Consider the following 21,197-nt stretch of genomic DNA (forward strand, 5'->3'; position numbering starts at 1 on the left):
ACTCTGTAATGACCTATATGGGCAAAGAATCTGAAAAAGAGTGGATATATGTGTATGCATAACTGACTCACTTTGCTGTACAGCAGAAACGAACACAACATTGTACATCAACTCTACTCCAATAAAAATTAATTTAAAAAATATTGCCTATATTCCTCGTGCTGTACCAAACTGGGGGATTTATATCTTACGCTTTCTCGTGGTAACCTCACAGTGTTTTCTTCTGTGCGTTCTTTCTTGCTTTTGCTGTTACAGGTGAGAAAGCTCAAATTCAGACAGCTCAGTGTGAAAGCCCAGAGTTGAATCAGATGTGCCTGGTTATAACGTCAGGGTTTGCCCACTCACTGCCTCCAGACACTGTGGAATGACGTTATTCAACTTGGTTTTCAAAAAAATGTCATACGTGTAGCCACAGCCCCGAAGCATGTGTCAAAACCAAGTGAGCGTGAAAAGTCCCTTATACATTTCCAGTCCTACTCGTGCATTTCACAGAGTGAACGTATTCTTTTTTGTCCAGTAAGCCATCTTTCTAGAAAAGCAGAAAGACAAGATGTACCGTATCTCAAAAAAGTGTCAAATGCATAAAAGTCAAGGTCTTGTCGACAGGATGAAAAACTTGCACTGGGTGTGGCCATCCTAAACAGAAGGATTGTGGGGAGAGGGGATATATAAATGACTTTTAAGCTACTGTCTGGATTGGTATTTAGAAACAAGTAAATGTGCCTGATTTGTTCCAGATGTGTCCTCGGATGTACAATAGACTTCTATCTCCCTTAGCTGAGTCAGAACTGGGGAATCTCTCTATTTGTCTATCTAAAGACGTTGCCCCAAACAAATGGGAGATCTCACTGTGCAAAGTAATTTCCAGAAGTCGCATCCATTTTAGAAGGAATGTAACATAAGATGGAGAGGAAACCAAACACAGAGAGATCCTCAAAGCTGCATGCATCTGGTTTTCATTTGAGCTGTATGTTTATTTTCGTCGTGTAACTTTCATTTTCCAAGTGGCTGGCGGGTAAAAGGTTTTAACTGATGCAACTCTTTTTCCAACTGGCAACTTTCTGGCTGTCATCCCGAGGCTGTGTCCCATGGTTCCATGAAACTACATTGACGACAGAAAACCTCCGCCTCCAAGTTTATTCAGACCCTTGCAAAAATCCTTCTTAATGGATCACACATGTTCTAGGGTGCCTAAGGTATCAGGCTCTCCCAGGAGTGAGAATGAGCTTGGAGGATTCCCATCTCCCCCTCCACCACCTACTAAGTATATCAAGTCCCTTGGATTCCATGGAGTGGTCAAAAGGCCAATTAAGTAGAAATAAAGGCGAGCTTTATTCAGTTTATACTGTATCTCTAATCATTAATTTTTACACGAATGAGACTTGGTATGTATGTCTCTCTTTCCTTTGAAAGCAGGATTCTCTCTAAGCAAAGACTTGTAGATGGCTGGGCTGTAGGTTGGACAGCTTATTCTTCTTATAATTCCCCCAAATCTGGCTTTGTGTATTTAAGTGCTTGGCTACCAGGTCCAAAGAACTTTAGCATGTTTATAACTTTTTGGCGAAAATTTATCGCTTCATACTAGCCTTCTTTATCCATGTTTCTTTTTTTTTTTTTTTAACTTCCTAAAGTCTTTTTTACTTGATTTGAACAGGGCTCCAGAAAGTTCTTCTTCATAGTTACTCACCATTTCAGTGTTTTCATATCTTTATCTTAGCCCTTCTTGGTTATTGGTTTCAGACCCTTTCAAACTAGCAAGAACCTAGATTTTTTTTTTTTTAAACCCGATCCGAGAGTTCTTATCTATCAAGAGATAGTTTCATCCATTTACATGTACTGCAATTGCTAATATTTCTAAATTTCATTTTGTGTGCTTATTTTACAATTCCTATGAACCGTTACCTTTCTTCGTTTCTATTATTTCTCTTCTATGATACCTAAATTAAAAAAAAATATTTCTCCCATGTTTTTAAGAGGAAGCTGTGTTTTCAGTCTTCATTATTTAGTGATTAAATTTAATATGCCTAATAACTTCAGCAGAAAAATAATAAAGCTCACATGTTTACTGTCTTCTCAAAGAAATGACTTGCTTTAACTCTGTTCCATTTTTATTCTGCAAGCTATATCACTGCTAACTTTGGCTCCACCTTTGCTTGTATGCCCTCATGTAGTTGTAAATTTATTATTGGTACTGGCTTTGATGCGGTCAGTGTTAGATTGGGTTTACTCTCCGGTCCTTTTCTCCTTTTGCTCACAATGTTTCTTGCATCCTCTTCCTTCATCTGACTTCAACATTGTTCTTCCTGTGAGTTTCCTTTTGAAATCCCAACAATGAGGGTCCGTGAGAGGGAAACACTCTGGCTTTGCACTATGTCTTTATTTCCTCTGTAGTCAGAATAGACTCGACTCAGTGTAGAATTTTAGACATCCAGAAATTTCTCTTTCATGCTTAAAAGACATTCTTCTAGCTTCCAGCCCTTCTGATGGTGTAGAGATGTCTTCTCTGGGTCTTACCGGATACTTTGAGGTCACGTGGCTATTTTAAGTTTTCCTCTCTGTTTTTGAACGTCCACCATGTTCCTGCTATGTGTCTGATGGTGTGTTTATTTTTCCATACCGTGATTTTTGAACTGGGGAATTAAAGTCGTTCATACATGTCCACACTGCTATATTTATTTTTTATTTATTTATTTATTTTAAAATTATGGTCACATCTCATTAAAATTTTTTATTTATTTATTTTTATTTTTGGCTGCGTTGGGTCTTGGTTGCTGCACGCGGGCTTTCTCGAGTTGCGGCGAGCAGGGGCTACTCTTCGTTGTGGTGCACAGGCTTCTCATTGTGGTGGCTTCTCTTGTTGCGGAGCACGGGCTCTAGGCATGCGGGCCTCAGTAGTTGTGGCTCACAGGCTCTAGAGCGCAGGCTCAGTAGTTGTGGCGCACGGGCTTAGTTGCTCCGCGGCATGTGGGATCTTCCCGGACCGGGGCTCGAACCCGTGTCCCCTGCACTGGCGGGCGGATTCTTAACCACTGCGCCACCAGGGAAGTCCCGACACTGGTATATTTAAAATGGATAACCAATAACATCCCAATACGTAGGCGTCTTTTTTTTTTTCAGTTACCTTAACCATCAGCTTTCTATTTTTCAAAATTGTGTTGCAAACTGTTTTCTGCTGTTTCCCTTTCTCTTTGTGCGTGATTATGCAGTTTAATCACGTACTCTCATTTTTGTAGGGTTTGCCTCCATATTTATTACAAATGCTTCTCTTCAGGAATGGCCTCAGACGGGCACCTGGGAAATAATGAGTTCTGATCCATGAGAACAGTCTGTCTGAGAAGAACATTTTTGTATGCTTGACATTTTGGGCCAAGTGGTACCGTGTCCCCTGCATCGGCAGGCGGGCTCTCAACCACTGCGCCACCAGGGAAGCCCTTAAATTGTGCTACTTGATGAATGCATGTCTTTGCTCTAGGGGTCTGGAATCTGAAGAGCTGAAATTGTGATGTAGGTACTTCAGCCTTCATGACAGATCCCCAGTAAAATTCCCGGACACCAAGGCTTGGGTGGGCTAATTTGACTGGCCAGAGTTCAGATGTGTTGTCACATACCATCGCTGGGACAATTAGCCATACCCACGTAATTCCACCGGAAGAGGACACCTGGAAGTATGTGCCTTGTTTCTCCTGGACTTTGTCCCACAGACCTTCAGCCTTTGCTAATTTAAAGGAAGGAGGATGAGAGGATGTTCTGGGCTAATGTTAACGTCTACCTCGATAGGGTCGGTTGCACAGACATATTTATTTGTAAAAACTTATCATACGGTACACTTAATATTTATGCATTTCATTGTATGTAAACTTTACCTAGAAATAATTTTAAACAAATAGTAAAACCTAGTTAATGATATGTATACTGAAATATTCAGGGTAGCCTGTGTGGATGTCTGTATGCATTTTAAAATGTCTCAAAAAGAAACACAGAATAATGGATGGAAATTGGGATAGATAAATGGATAGGCTTACAAAGCAAGTCTAGTAAAATGTTAATGCTTCACTCTAGGTGATGAGTACCTGAGTGTTCAGTGTAAAATCTTTTCAAATTATATGTTTAAAAATTTTCCTAATAAAATATGTGAAAAAATCAAAATTGGAACATTACAACAAACTCTCCATTTTTACTGTGATTTTGAGACTGAAGTATTGATCTCAATAAAGTTTCCTCAAGAAAAAATAAAGTTAAAAAATGGATAACCAACAAGGACCTACTGTATAGCACAGGGAACTCTACTCAATATTCTGTAATAACTTAAATGGGAAAAGAATCTGAAAAAGAAGAGGTACATGTATACGTATAACTGAATCACTTTACTGTACACCGGAAACTAACACAACATTGTTAATCACCTATACTCCAATAAAAAATAAAAGGTTAAAAAAAAAAGTCATTCACAGATCTGCTAAAATGAGCAACCACTGTTTCTTCAAGTATGACTCAGCCCCTTCTTTCTTTTTTTTTTTTTTTTTTTTTAATTTTCTTACCAATTGTGTGACCTTAAAATTTAAAAAAAAAAAAAAGTCCACAACTATTCTGGTTCTTAATTTTGTCCTCTGGGTCAGATAATCTCCAAAGATCCTTCCAACTTTAGAGACACAAGACTACAATTCTATCACTTAAGAGGAGAACATGAGAGAAACTCTAAATGGACACATTTTCTTTGCCTCCTTGTTTTCCTCCCCTTTTAAAAATTTTAAACTTTTAATGCTTATGTGATTATAGATTCAAAAGGTGTTGCAAAAATAGGACAGGGAGGTCTCTCTCTTTTACGTTTTAAATATTTTAATATTTACAAAGGAAACATTTACTAATACACAAATTATTCAGATTAGCTGACTTTGCAGTTTAAATGTCCTTGGAATCATTTCATTGTTTCCTTTATATTTTTTCTCCCAAATTCCTATAACTGTTTTTTTTAAATTAAAGTAGAGTTGATTTAAAATATTATATTAGTTTCAGGTATAAACAAAGTGATTCAAAACTTTTATAGTCTGTACTCCATTTCCAGTTATTACAAAATATTGGCTATATTCCCTGTGCTGTACAATGTAGCCTTTGTTTTATACACAGTAGTTTATATCTCTTACTCCCCTCCCCCTATGTTGCCCCTCCCCGCTTCCCTCTCCCCACTGGGAACCACTAGTTTGTTCTCTATATGTGTGAGTCTATTTCTTTTTTCTTGTATTCACAAAAGCACCAAAGAGTGCTTCTGTATTATTCATCTATCTTCCTTATTCCTGCTACATTAAAACCAATTTTTAAAAAATTGAGGTAGAGTTGATTTACAATATTATATTGGTTTAAAGTGTACAAAGTAGTGATTCCAAATTCTTATAGATTATACTCCCTTTATAGTTATTATAAAATACAGGCAATACTCCCTGTGTTGTACAATATATCCTCATAGCTTATTTATTTTATACCTAGTAGTTTGTTCCTCTTAATCTCCTCCCCCTATCTTGCCCCTCCCTGCTTCCCTCTCCCCACTGGGAACCACTAGTTTCTCCTCTGTATCTGTGAGTCTGCTTCTGTTTTGTTATATTCACTAGTTTGTTGTACTTTTGTTTAGATTCCACATATAAGTGATATCATACAGTATTTGTCTTTCTCCATCTGACTGACTTCCCTTAGTATGACAACCTCTAGGTCCATCCACGTTGCTGCAAATGACATTATTTCATTTTTTTTTATGGCTGAGTAGTGTTCCATTGTGTATATGTACCACATCTTCTTTATCCATTCATCTGTCGATGGACACATTTAGGTTGCTTCCATGTCCTGGCTATTGTGAATAGTGCTGCTGTGAACATTGGGGGTGCATGCATCTTTTCTAATTAGAGTCTCGTCTGGATCCATGCCCAGGAGTGGGATTGCTGGATCAAGTATCCCTCACTCTTAGCTTAACACAAGTCCCACCTTCGTTCTGCTTTGGGGTTGTCTTCCTGCACCCTGTCGCTCCCTTTCCACCCACTATTACGGCATATGGATCTTTTCCATTCTGCTCTAATGATATTTTCTTACTCAGCTTCTCAGCAGCAGCAGAATGTGTTCCCCTCTCTCCTCTAGGGCAGCACCTTTCCATGGTCTCTCTGGACAGCATTTTCTCATTCACGTCCTCTCCATCAATCGTGAGGCCAGCGGAGGCGGTTGAGCCTTGCAGATTTTGTACTTCATTGGAGATCTGCATCTCGCAATCACGTCTACTTTCCGCAGCCCCGTTGCTGGCTGAGCAGCCTCCCGAACGTCTCACCAGGCGCCAACTCTCGGAGGATCATTCCACCCACAGGGGTGATGGGGGCTTTTGTGGGTGTTTCCCTTTTTCTTGAGCAATGAACTCTGCGTTCTGAGCCCTGCACACCTGGCATCCCATCGCATCTCAGGAGAACCTTCTCCAAAGCGACTACATCTCAATAGAAAGGAAAACTGGGACAGCACACCTCGTTTCGTGTGTGAGTGGAAAGCTGGAAACCCGTCGACGTTTCCGATCAGAATACCCTTGGTTCGGTTCCTGGGGGCTGGCTTTCCGTGCGCAGCCAGAGGTTGACGGCAGAACATTCTTTTTGCTTTCCACCTTCTCTGCAGCAGATTCCGAAAGTGGTTTTGCCATGGAGTAAATGAGAACAATAAATGAGAAACTCACCAAACAGATAAATCAGCAATTTTATTGCTTAAAGATTTATCACGCAAACACAGTTTAGTGTTTTGTCACTGTAATGCAGTCTAGCGGATAAACGGAAGCGTTGCTTAGGGGGGAAAAAAGTCGAGGGAGCTGGAAAAATATCCAGAAATAATGTCTTGCGTAAAATCTCACAGAAGCTGGGTTTAAATGCTTCCTATCACCTCATTAGCATTTGTAGCAGCCGTCCTCAAGCCAATTCATGAAGAAATCTAAGAAATATGATCTGAAGATTGCACTGAAAAGTTTGTGCCCAGAAAGCAACGTGGAATCTAAAATGCTGTCTGTGTTTCTAGTAGCAAATTTACTAACACACCAACCCAAATATTTAACTTCATGTAATACATCACTTGCTGTATAAATGCTCGTCTGCAGCAGCAGGGAGGAAAAAGGTTATTTTATGGAGAAATGATGATAAAGGAATTTACTGGTTTTTTTTTTTTTTTTTTTTTTTTTTGGCATTTGCCCTTATTCTCCTGTATCAGAACGTCTGCTAGCAAACCCAGCAATGGCATTACCAGACTTACTTATCTTCCCTGTTGCCGGGAATGTGGGTTATGAAACTTCATATTTTCCGAAGCCATCGTTCCTCTGCACGTTTTTTATGACGGAAATTTCTAAATGCTACGCAAAGGGGCAAAGACACGGAACACGCAGTGTTTATCTAAATGCTATAGTCATGCCTTATTTTTCCATATGTCATATGTTCCTGAAACTGTAAATTCATACGCCCGACCAACCTGAAATAGTTCTCCAGAATTCAACGTCATCTAAATGATCAGATGCATCAGGGAATGTGAATCTGAATTTTGAAATATAGGCTACAGTTCTTAAAAACAGGAAATTTATTCTGACTATTCTAGCAATACACTGACCCTGATTAAAAAGCAGACATAGACTATCTGGGTACAGCACTGACTTTGAATCCCAGTCTAATGTAATATTTAGAACCGCTGTGATTTTTTTTAATAAGAAGGAAGACGATTATGTACACAATTTGAAAATAGAGCTTGTTGATCAAAACACGAAATCTTGCAGGGCTATGAAGGTAGAGATGACCAGGAATTTGGAGGAAGCTTACAGAAATGATCCTTCATCCCCCAGGGAACACAGCAAGACCACACCCTACCTGCACCCCACCGCAATACTGGTACGTTGGACAATGTTAACTGATTCTGACCAATGGCAACTGGGCAGAAGACCGGTCCCATTAAAAACAAAAATCTCCCAACCAGTAGCGTCCCAAGAGATCAGTCTATTCTACATACAAGAAAGAAGAGAACACGTATCTGTAGGAAACTTAAACATAACAGTAAAACTAATCTCTTTTCTAATGTACTTGCAGAAGTGACATAACCATCGCCTTTGTCATATGGGTTGCACCGAACAAAGCTGGTCCGTTGTGGAAAAGGTCTACACAACAGTGTGAGTGGTAGGAGGGAAGGCCACGGGGATCCCTTCTAGGGGCTGCCCACCCCAAAGAATGGCCCGAGAGAATCCCCCAGTGGGGAACAACCCCGTTGGACTTTGCAGGAGCTAGACATAAATATTTTTGTCCTAACCCACTGAGATTTGGAGATTATTTTTACTGCTCTTAGCACAAAATGCCCTGCACCAGATTCCTTTCTGAAACTTTCAAGTGGGAGTTTCAAGGTGAAAAATGTGAGCCTTCGGGAAGAAAAGTGTTCCTACTATGTGTGTCCTTCCTGGATGTCAGGTTACAGCTTTCCTGAGCTGGTCCCTGCCTTTGCTCCACATAAATAACCAAGGGGACATGTCTGCAGCCAAGCCTTGGAGTGTGGCTGTCACAAAAGTCAAAAGAAGTTTCATGAGAGCAAAAACACAGTCACATTCTATGAAAGGTTAATTTCTTTCTTTCTTTCTTTCTTTTTACTGCATTAATACAGATACTGTTATTTCAATGGTCTTCCTACTTCCCCTTACATCTGTAAAAGTGAAAATGAAGGCAGGTTGTGGTTTCTGAGTTTACACTTCACGGGACGTTTTGAACAGTCTAATCCAGGACATGAAGATAGTCTTAGGCTCCTTGTCTCTTTAAAAATACGATTTCCTTATCCTCCTACTCTGTTGGTGGGAACGTAAACTGGTGCAGCCACTATGAGAACAGTATGGAGGTTCCTTAACAAAATCAATATAGAACTACCATATGATCCAGCAATCCCACTCCTGGGCATATGTCCAGACAAAAGTATAATTCAAAAAGATACACGCACCCCAATGTTCACAGCAGCACTATTCACAATAGCCAAGACATGGAAGCAACCTAAGTGTCCATCGACGGATAAATGCATAAAGAAGATGTGGTGCACATATACAACGGAATATTACTCAGCCATAAAAAAGAACAAAATCATGTCATTTGCAGCAACATGGATGGACCGAGAGATCATCATACTAAGTGAAGTAAGTCAGACAGAGAAAGACAAATACCATATGATATCACTTATGTGGAATCTAAAATTATGACACAAATGAGCTTATCTATGAAACAGATACAGACAAAGAGAACAGACTTGTGGTAGCCAAGGGGGAGGGGTGGGGGGGGAGGGATGGATTGGGAGTTTGGGATTAGCAGATGCAAACTATTATGTACAGGATGGATAAACAACAAGGACCTACTGTAGAGCCCAGGGAACTGTATTCAGTATCCTGCGATAAACCATCATGGAAAAGGATACGAAAAAGAATGTATATATATGGTTAACTGAGTCCCCTTTCCTGGCCAGCGGAACCAACCACAACATTTAACTCGACTCTACTTTAATAAAATCAGTAATTTTTAAGAACACGCACTGTTTACTTTGAGTGTCCTAGCATCCGTGCTCGGTAGACTCCTCCCCGAGGTGAGATGGCCGGTTTGTCAGCGTCACCCTGCTCTGTCTTTTCTCAGGACCACGTTGTACCTGAAGGGAAAGCAGACGTGCACGGGCATTGGTTACAGGACAATATGAGAACGTTCCCCGCTGAGTGCGGTACGAGGACGCACTGCATAGGTGGAAGCCAACACCAGGGCAGTCGGGCGGGTGCAGAACCTTGTGCGCTGGAGTCACTGCCTGCATCTCAGCAGCTCGGACACCTGACCTTTCCCTTGATGAGCTGCTAGGGGACTGATTTCTCAGACTCTGTCAGCAACCAAACCGTGAGTGGGTGGAACCTCCAGATGTTCTTTTCTTACCTGTGGCAATTGTGCTGCGACCTGCTTGTGTGTACATGTCCTGGAGTCTCACCCCAGATTACAACCCCTGAATGGTAACCTTGACAACCACTAGAGAGAAGGGTTCCAGAGGAAGAGGAATACAAGCAGAGTCAGACCAAAAAACAAACAAACAAAACGGATAAATGGATAAAGAAGATGTGGTACACGTATACAATGGAATACTACTCAGCCATCAAAAAGAATGAAACAATGCCATTTGCAGACACATGGATCGACCTGGAGATGATCATACTCAGTGAAGTAAGTCAAAGACAAACACTGTATGATGTTGCTTATATGTGGAATCTAAGAAAATGAAACAAATGAATTTATTTACAAAACAGAAATAGACTGACAGACAGAAAAAAAAAAAAATTAGGGCTACCAAAGGGCAAAGGGAGAGATAAATTAGGAGTTTGGGATTAACATATACACACGACTATATATAAAATAGATAACTAACAAGGACCTACGGTATAACACAGGGAACTCTATTCAATATCTTATAATAACCTAAAATCGAAAAGAATCTGAAAAAAAATATATGAAACTGAATCACTTTGCTGTACACCTGAAACACTGCAAATCAACTGCACTTCAGTTAAAAACAAAACACCAACAAAACACCAAGGTGATCTCTTTCTGTAGAAAGCGCATTAATCTGAAGTTTGAAATCCCTCCTGGCCACGTCGCAAAGAATGCCCTGTCCCAGCAGACGTCCTCTGCATCCGCACTGAAAGCATGAAGTGGTACCCCCTGCTCTCGGTCTGGAAAGCGTTCTTGAAGTCTCCTCCCGAGAACGCTCACTGGGGGAACGCATCTTTAATCGCTACCAAAAAACCCCCCAAAACAAAAAAAGCATTTGGCAACGGAAGATGTGAAAGATAAAGTTTAATTTGCTGATGATTGCACGTGGGCTCCGCAGACGGAAGATTTAATCTCTTGATATTCGGCAGCGAATTTCAGGAGGCTGAGCCTCTTGTTTACACGCTTTGGAGTTTGTGCAATTGTACAGTACGGAGAGGCTCTGGAGGGATGTTCAGCTTTCTTTGTGAGCTTATGATTACCACGGACGTGGAAGTATGAGGCTCGGAGGAATGTGAAGGGATCGTTTAGAGAAAGCAATTCCAGACTTGTTCCACTGATGGCAATTCTGGAGCATCTGTGATTTGGGGGTGCTTCTCACACCCTTTGTGACACCTACGAGCTCCTCTTGGGGGGCTCCAGTACAAAATGTGTCGGAAAGGCCGTAAGATGTCTAAAGCTTATGCTCTCTCCAGAACCCAGGTCGTCAACAAAGCTAGGCGTATTAGTTTCCTGTGGCTGCCATAACAAAATACCATAAACTGGGCTGGCAAGAGAATGAAAAGTTATTCTCTTCCAGCTCTGGAGGCCGGAAGTCCGAGACCAAGGTGTCAGCAGCCTTGGTTTCTTCTAGAGGCTCCTGGGGAGAATCTGCTCCACCCACCATCCCTCACCAGCTGACGGACGCTGTGGGTAATCCCTGGGGCTCTTTGGTTTGTAGACACATCACTCCCATCTCTGTTTCCACAGTTACACGCTGTTCTCTGAGCCTTCCGCATTTTTAAGGACACCCTCACGGGATTTAGTGTTCAGCCTGCTGCAGGATGACCTCATCGTAACTAGTTACACCTGCAAAGACCCTCTTTCCAAAGACAATCACATTCAGAGGTTCAACATGAACATAAATTGGGGGAGAAGCTATTCAACCTATTCAAGGCTCCTTCTCTTTCCTTAAACAGGTGATGGGGTCCTCGAGTTTCTCCTTCTGTTCATCCTTCCACAGAAAAATAAATGTTTCTTTTGCATTGGAAAACCTGTGTGCCAAACCCCAGCCCAGACGGACTGGAGGGGACCATTACTTCTCAGCTATAGGTTTCAAGGAAAGCGCTCCCAAAATGTTCTATTCCATTTTCAAATGAGATCTGTGCAAACATCACAACGGGGTTGATGGGTCTCGGCCCATGTCTATACACACATTCACTCGGAAAGAAGTTTAAAAAATTTTCCCCCCATACATAGAAAAGGTCGTCTTAACTGCAACCATCTTTGCATTATTCATATTCATACCTTGTCAGTTTTTCACTAATCCTGCAATTTAAGAATATCCAAAGAGCGATTTATGTCTCTGGGCTTTATAGCTGTTTCCCTTCTCCCTGGCGCCAGGGTGGCCCCAAGACAAGCTCCACGTCAAACAGTTTAAATCCTTCAGTGTTTATTGACTGCAGTGAAAGGAGATCTCTGCACGGGCAACATTTACATAAACTACCGATTAACAATGGCTGAGTGATAGTCCCATATATATATCTATATATACACACCACATCTTCTTCTCCCACTCAGCTACTGATGGACACTTAGGTTGCTTCTCAGCCATAAAAAAGAATAAAATATTGCCATTTGCAGTAACATGGATGGACCTAGAGATTATCATACCGAGTGAAGTAAGTCAGACAAAGACAACTATCATAGGATATCACTTAGATGAGGAATCTAAAAAATAATACAAATGAATTTATTTACAAAACAGAAACAGACTCACAGACACAGAAAGTAAATTTATGGTTACCAAAGGGGAAAGGGAGGGGAAGGATAAACTCCTATATACAAAACAGATATACAACAAGGATTTGCCGTAGAGCACAAGAAACTCTGTTCAATATCTTGTTGTAACCTATAATGGAAAAGAATCTGGAAAAGAATATCTATCCATCTAGCTATAACTGAATATCTATATAACTGAATCACGTTGCTGTATACCTGAAACGATTCCAATATTATCAATCAACTATAGTTCAGTAAAAATAATATAAAAATGGCAATGAACTGGCATTTATCAACGGTCAATAGGTTACTGACAACGTAGCTTGTGCACAGACTTATGAGGTAGCTGTGCTGATCACACTAAAGTGCCTGCCTTTTAAGTGACCTAATTCCACCCAGACAAGGGAAGAGGAGGGGGTGTGGGGAAGAGAGATGGGAAAACACGTTGGAGAGACAGATGGGTCCAAAAAATGCATGGCCAGGCACTGTATGTGAAGGAGTGAGAACGTCATCGTCAACGTGATGGGAAGTCGGCGGACAGTTTTAGCTAAGAAAATGGCGGAAGGTTTTCGCTTCCGAACACCCTTTGGCTGGAGAGCGGAGAAGACTATGCAGGGTGATGGTGGATGCAGATGTTCAGCCGGGGGGCGATCGCCGGCGCGCAGGTAAGAGAGGGGCATGGATTTCACGAGTAGCTCTCTTAGAGATGAAGGAAAGGGACAGGCTCAGGAGAGGCTTTGGAGGCAGGAACACCGTCCTATGCATTGGATGTTGTTCTAGGGGAGATGGAGGGGAGATGTCAGGAACGGACCTTGGGTTTTGCTCTTGACCGTGGAACCAAGACTGACGGAGGAGGTATAACGGGAAGTGACCGAGAGTTCCCTTGCTGACATAACTTTTGAGATTTGTAGCGGATAATCCACTACCTAGGGGTATCCTAGGAGGCTCTTGGCTTCCGTGACAAATATATGAGGATCAAAGCGATGGCAATTATGCTCAGCAACGAGAATGGATTCTAACTTCTGAGTCGCACGAGGAGTACGCCTGAATGAGAAGACCCTAAAAAGCCGGTGCTTCTGTTCCCTTGATATTCACAGATGGCCCTTCCAAGAGATTTCATTTTGCACACGCGTGTTTGCAAAGGCCTCTTTGGAGCTACACTCTTCTTTGTCCTCCATACAAATACTTCTCTGTCTGTCAAGTCCTCATCTTTGCTGGAAGGGTCGCTGTCTCTCTGCCTCTGGGTTTTGGAAGTAGTAGCGCCCTGTTGTTCCTCTGAGAACCTCCTGACCTGCACGCAACGCAACTCAAACCACCTACTGACGTCTTGGGTAGTCAGGCTGTGAGGACAGGCTACATATTCAGATTGAGATATGCAAGGATCTTACTGTCTTCTCCCCCTTTTCTTACTTGTGGGAAGCTAGGGCGCAGCTGCCATGGCTGAAACTGGGGAAAATGTAGGTACTGCAGAATCTCTTTATGTTTCAGAATCTACGACAGTAGATGTCCAAAACATGTCTCCCCTGTGACTCACGTGCCCGCGTTTCCTAGGGATGTCACGTTTTTGTATTAGACAAACATTCACTGGGCAGGGGACACATGACCAGTACTGCATGAGGCTTGATCCACACCAGGTAAATAGGCTTCCTTCTTATCTTGAAGAAGAGGTTTCCCACGTAGTTTGGAGGAAAGGAACCCTTTTAGCTCAGGGCACTCTGTTCAAAAAAAAAACACGACACCTACAGCGCGCTACAAGGGGACAGGGGGACTCTGTATAAAAAGGACTACGGAGAAATGAAAACCAGAGATGCTCACTGGCTTTCTCTGTGTCACTTGGCAACACTTCTTTCCATCCGAGAGAGTGGAAGATGAAGCAGAAAGTACAGAAATGATCCAACAGATGCTCAGACCCTTACACACAAATGCTTGTTAAATTGCTCATGAACCCCTTGGGCCCAGCCCTGTCCCTCCCATCCGCCAGGATGTTCTGCTATTTTGGCAACACCAATATGCACTGAGATTCCTCACGGAAAATGTGAGTTTAGAAAAGGCAGAGTGTCGTCAAATTCAAGAAGAGATCTCTCTGTTAGGAAAGATCTTGCCCACGAAGGCTAACATATGAATACTCAACAGTATTAATGGATTAATGAGTTACCATCTTCTGAAACACTGGGGCCAATTCTTCCTCAGAACTGGACTGGCTACCAAAAGGTCTTGTAGGATGAGAGAATCCAGGTCATTATCCCGAAGTCCAGTATCCAAGAAAAAGCCCAAATGGTAGGCATCACACTGTGTTTAAAATTTCACTCCGGTCCTGAATCTTCACTGCCAAGTTTTAAGTACGAACTGCCATAAAGCGACGTTAAATGTTGGCTGACTCACAGGAGAGATGAGACCTCTGTGGTGATTCATGCAATGGTCTATCTCACTACAGAACTGCTTACAAGGATAACATTACATTAGCTCTGATTAGGTGTTTATCAAGGGCAAATATGCATCCTTAGGGTTTCCAGACAATGAGGCAGTCCCTCTATGCCTGCTGCGTGGCATTCTGGCTGATAAGATGCCTGGGTGACCCCACCAGACACAGTGTCTGCCGTGGTTTGAAATACGTGTCACGGCGAAGCTAGCTTCTCATAAATAGACACAGTCCTAAGGCATATCTCAAGAGACTGTCGCAATATTTGCGTTTTCTTAAATATTGCTTAAAGATTCTCGGGCATGTGCGCCTTTTGTCTGAACTGACTGTGATGACTCTTTCTGGCATCTTCTGCAAAAGCAGGTTATCTGGTCGTTTTTATTACTTTATACACAATTACAAACCGTCCGCCTTCCAGAGTGGAAAGGACTTCTGGGTAAAGCGTAATAAGCCTGGGATGCGAGGGACGGTTACAACAGCTGCTTCATGAAACAAATGAGACCACATCCTTCTCCACATTTAGCTGGTGGCACCAAACTGGGAGGCCGGCAGTTTCGTTTCTGATGCAGAGTAAAGAAGTGAGTAATTCACTTTCGTCCCAGGGTGGCTGCCTTTGTCATTTTAAAATTAAACTGAGTTTGAATCTGCGCTGCAATGTTTTTTCTCATTTTATTTTTTAATTGAGTAGAGCTGATTTACAATGTTGTGTTAGTTTCAGGTGGACAGCAAAGCGATTCATTTATATATACATAATATATATATACTCTTAAATATAATATATATTCGTACATATAATATATATTCCTATATATAACATATATCTACTCTTTTTCATACTCTCTTCCATTATAGATTATTACAAGATATTGAGTGGAGTTCCCCGTGCTCTACAGGAGGTCCCTGTTGTTTATCTATTTTATATCCAGCAGTGTGTATCCGCTAATCCCAAACTCCTAATTTATCCCCCCTCCCTTTCCCCTTTGGTAACCGTAAGTTTGTTTTCTATGTCTGTGAGTCTGTTACTGCTCTGTAAGGAAGTTGCTTTGTACTATTTTTTTAGATTCCGCACATAAGTGATATCATATGATATTTGTCTTTCTCTGACTTACTTCACTGAGTGTGATCATCTCTAGGTCCATCCATGTTGCTGCAAAGGGCAATATTTCATTCTTTTTTATGGCTGAGAAGCAACCTAAGTGTCCATCCATATATGAATGGATAAAGAAGATGCGGTCTATATATACAATGGAATATTACACCTCCATAACGAAGAATGAAATAACGCCCTGCATTCTTTACATGAACTGGGAACACAGATTTTTCTAGAGAGGAATGTAAGCGAGAAAGAAACACCCTGCAGACCTCATAGCTGCAGGGCTGCCAGCAGCCAGTTCCTTCAAATGCCGTAACCGTAACAGGGTGACCGGATGGGTGTCTTTTCCTCAGCAGTGAGGAGTGCAGAAAACATGGAAACTTTCTGGAGTTACTGGAATTTTTAGGTGGCATCACAGCTGTCTGAATGCTGTATGCCTGGCCAACTGGCTACTTTCTCTCTTTTATTTTTTCAGATCCTTCCCTTAATTTGTATTTGGACGTTGCAAATGATGTTTCAGAATGACTTTAGAATACTGTTACAGCGCCCATATGTTCCAGCAAAAATTCTATCCTTTATTCGGCCCAGTGCTTGATGCATCCTAAGATGTATGCACACACACACACACACACACACACGCACACACACACACACACACACACACACACACACACACACACACACACACACACACGCATATACACAGACATTATGCTGGTTAATTTTATGTGTCCCGATTGAGCCACAAAGTGCTCAGATATCTGGTCAGACATGATTCTGGGCGTGTCTGGGAGGGCGTTTCTTGATGAGATTAACATTTTTAAAAAATTGAAGTAGAGTTGATTTACCATGTTGTGTTAGTTTTAGGTGTAAAGCGAAGTGATTGAGTTACACATATATGTATGTTCTTTTTCATATTCCTTTCCACTATGGTTTACTACAAGACACTGAATATAGTTCCCCAGGCTATATACAGCAGGACCTTGTTGGATGAGGTTAACATTCGAATCAGGAGACTGAATAAAGCAGACTGCCCTTCACCATGTGGGGGGGCCTCACCCAGGCGACTGAAGGCCTGAGTAGAACAAAAGGATCTACTCTCCCACAGAAAGGAAGGAACCTCTCTCTGTCTAACTGTCTTCATACAGGGATATCTGTCTTCTGCCTTCAGACTCAGAGTGGAGCTGACCCTATCAACTCTTCTGAGCCTGCAGCTTGCTGACTATAGATCTTGTGGCTTCTCAGTTTCCATAACTGCATGAGCCACTTCCCTACAGCAAGTCTCCTTATATATCCATCACTACGGTCTGCATGTTTATGTTCTCCAAAATCCATATGTTGGAGCCCTAACCCCCAAGGTGACGGCGTGAAGAGGTGATGAGGTTAGGACAGCGGTGCCCCCATGAATGGGATTAGTGTCCTTATAAAAGGGACCCCAGAGAGCTCTCTCACCCCTTCCTCCGTGTGAGGACACAGCAAGAAGATGCCCGTCTATGAACCAGGAATCAGACTCTCAGCAGACACCAGATCTGCCAGCAGATCTTGAAATATCACCCTCCAGAACTGGAAAAATAAATGTCTGTTGTTTCTAAACCACCCAGTCTGTGGTACTTTGTTATAACAGCCCAAATGGGCTATACATATATGTATCAAATATGCAATAATAATATATAATATTATATATATACTATTATTTTAGGTATGATAACATATATACTTATATATAGACATATATATATAATATGTTACATATATTACATATATATGCCTTATATATTATCATATATAATATGTCCATCTTAAATCTAATATTGAATATAATATATGTTCTCTGGGGAAAATATATATATATATATATTCACAAATTCACACACATAGATCTATATGCATATACAGATACAAACATATATTCATTTCCATTTCCAGCTGATATATTACAACCCAAAAGCATGGGCAGGTTAAGACCCCACGTGGAAGGATGGAGTCTGTGAACAACGGCAGACAGGCATCTGCCAGCAGGTAATTCCTTCTCCCTGAGACGCAGAGCAGTCAGCCTTGCTTATTATACCCAGCAGCGGTAACCCCGCCTTGCCCTGTCTCTCCCTCCTTCCCTGCCTCGGCCCCTGTTCCCTCTCTTCCACTTCCTTGAACCAGCACAGCCTCATTGCTTTCTCCCTGCTTCCTGGGGGATCCCACCGAAGACATGGACCCTTGAGCTCACTGAGGCACCAGCATCCACAGTCCATCCCTGAGCTGCACTTCTCGCGCCTGGTATTTCTCGAAAATGCTCAGTGGTAACTGGCGGAGGGCAGGCACGGTGCTGGGGCGGGACTCATAAAAATGAGAAGCTGCAACCCGTACCTTCACGTGGCTCAGAGACCACAGGGCAAACGGCGGATGCGTAGGGAAGTGAGACCAGGGCTATCGTGAAATGACAGACAGTGCAAAGAGACCATCTAGGGAGCGTGCCTGGCTCTGCTGGGGGGATGCCGGGAAGTAGCAGGGAGCGGGTGAATCTCTGGGGATGATTCCAAAAGCAGAGGCACGTGTGTCTCAGGGGGAGATGTTAGGGGAGCATTTCTCGGGGCAGAAAGCCGCAGAGGGATGCCGTAAATGAGGTTCAGGGCAGGGTAACATCCACGGTGCTGATGTGGCAACGGGTCCTGCAGTGCGCGGAAGAGACACGTAGCTGCTGATTCGGGGCCACGGACAGAGACAGAGGTGACACAGGGCGCCGGGGACTTTCAGGCTTCCTGGGCAACTCTCTCAGTAAGGGACTGATCTTTGGGAACTGAACAAGCCTCTAAGGCACCCTGCATCAGGGTCTTCCCAAAGTTATCTATTCAAACACCCTCAGTCTCCTCAAGAGAGAGGCAAGGAGACTCGGGGCGGCAGCACGTAGCAACGGGAAGCAGAGGAACGGAGTTCAGGCTCCAAACAGCCCAGTCGGGGGCCGAGCAGCAAAGACGGTGGAGCAGAAAACTCCCGAGCTCACCTCGTCTCGCGGATGCACCGAAACCACAACTCTGCAGAACAGCCATTGACGGAGAAGACTGGAACCTACCAGGAAAGATCTTCTACAAACTAAAGACAAAACAGCCAAGCCTGTTTGTTTTCTGCTCTGAATCTGAAAGGGTTCCAGGAGCTTCCTCCCCGCCGGGATCAATCGTACGGACCTAGTTTGGGTTGGGTCACCACCTCTTGATCAATAAGCCCCGCAAACGATGGTGACAGCAGAAGACGGTCGTAGAGAAGCTACTCGTGAATCAAAAAGATCCTTTCAAGGATGGGGAGTTACCAGGGGGGTGGGAAGCCACCCAGGACTGGCTAAAACTAGTTTACTGGGCCTAAAACTAAACTTATTTTTTGTGTGAACTGTTGGTGATCTTCAAAAGAAGATACGCGGTGATATGAAGGCAACGAACAGACAAAGGAATGAACAAAACAAGCACGGATCCGCCAGCCGCTTCAAACGTTGAGAACATTTCCGAATCATTATTACTCTCTGGGATCCCCTCTCCTTTCAATGCTGCTCGAGAACCACTCCCACCAGAGTTAAGTACTTCCCCAAATTTTATGTGCAATAAGAAAATAGGAATGACTTCGCCAAAGATCTCTGTATTTCTCAGTAACATATTAGTATTCCATTCTGCTTGCTTTATTCATTGATAGCACACTGTCTGGTCTTCTGTACTCTTTTTTCTCTCAACTGTGCATTTCTAAAACGCATGAGGACGTTGCCTGTATATTCAGTCATCTTGCTTCACTTTTCTACAATGTTCCATTGTTGATCACTTCACACTCTATATATCTGCTCTCCTGCCAGCAAACACGTGGGTTGTCTGCAGGTTGCGGTATTATAGGCATTACTCCTGAGGACGTGCTTATACACGGACACACAGGCAAGACATTCTCTAGAGTTTCTACCAATGAGGGGAACTTCTGAGTCACCCTCAGCTTTTCAAGATGGCGCCAAATGGATTTCCAAAGCGACTGTACCAAAGTACAGAGCCGGCAGCGAGGGATGAGTCTTGTCACTGCTGGCATACGCATCAACAGAAGGTTTTACCCATGGGCAGAGGCTACTAACTGATCCCAAACCAAATTACCCATCTTCTCCGCTTGGCAACACCTCCCAGCTGGTCTCAGCATTTGATGTGTCTGTGTGGTTGAGTTCTGGCTAAAGGAACGTGAGTAGAACCATGTACACCATGGAAACCTCCCCTGGGTAAGCGTGCACGTGTTTTCTCTCTTTCAGCTCTGCGGCACTGAAGCAACGGCAACAAAAAACACCAACGGCCACAAACCAACAAATGCAAACAGGGGTACCTTGGGAGGCAGGTGTTGAAGATGGCAGAGGACCAGTTCGGCCAGGAACCTGGATGTCTCACTCACCGCCGGGGAAAAAATCTCCTCAAGTAGGAACACCTGCAAAGGACGAGTCATTTAAAATAAATAAACTGTATTGCGTTAAGTCTACGAAATTCTCCGGTGTCTCTGTCAAAGCAGTTCGCATTACTCTCACCAACACAGCCCCCGACTTCTCAACTGGATGAACCTCCTGCATCTCCAATGACAGCCTAGCCAGTGTGAGTTTCTCATTTTCAAACACGATTGGTTGACTTTTCAGCTGGTGACTCACCTGCGTGATTCCGCTTCTGGGAAGCCCGAATTCTTCTTGTCTTTTGCTCACCTAGAGAATGTAAAATAATTTTAAGAAAATATGAGAACATGCAGACACGTGTATATAAATAGCTGTAGACTTCTATAGCTACCCTACACAGCGGGTATGGGAGTATATGTAATAAACATATTTAGAAATGTGGCAATTTGGGAAAAATTTTCAGGATTTAGCTCTTTCTTATCAGGGCTTTTTAGAATATCTAGGGAGCCCCCCATGTTCTGAGGGACCTATATTTGTGCCCTGATTATGAAGGGCTTTACGCTGGTATACAGAATTTTATGTGGGTATCATTCATGCCTCTTAGAATCTTATAATCCAAAAAAAACTCCAAAGATTAAAAGCCCATTAGCCTTATTGTAACTAGATGTTCCTTGGTGACAGCCAGCCTCTAGACGAACACAGTCCTGTAGAAGTTTCGGCAATGTGGGAATAACGTTCTACGCTGTGCCATCCAACATGGCGGCTACCCAGCACTTACTTGGAACAGCT

The 21,197-nt window shown here is 42.7% G+C and overlaps 1 long non-coding RNA gene across 3 annotated transcripts in view; it reads right to left on the minus strand.

Moving 5' to 3' along the window:
- LOC102988620 (uncharacterized) overlaps positions 1-21,197 on the minus strand; it is a 72,599-nt gene that overhangs the window by 37,723 nt on the left and 13,679 nt on the right. For 2 of the 3 annotated variants that reach the window (XR_449308.4, XR_008617961.1), the window contains exons 5-7: positions 20,667-20,717; positions 20,354-20,452; positions 9,545-9,654 (exon numbers count right to left, since the gene is read on the minus strand). This is a non-coding gene — a long non-coding RNA (uncharacterized lncRNA). The remainder of the gene's footprint in view (positions 1-9,544; positions 9,655-20,353; positions 20,453-20,666; positions 20,718-21,197) is intronic. The other variant, XR_003680738.2, reaches the window with a different exon arrangement.

This window comes from Physeter macrocephalus, chromosome 7 (genome assembly GCF_002837175.3).
Source record: "Physeter macrocephalus isolate SW-GA chromosome 7, ASM283717v5, whole genome shotgun sequence".
Lineage (NCBI taxonomy): Eukaryota > Metazoa > Chordata > Mammalia > Artiodactyla > Physeteridae > Physeter > Physeter macrocephalus.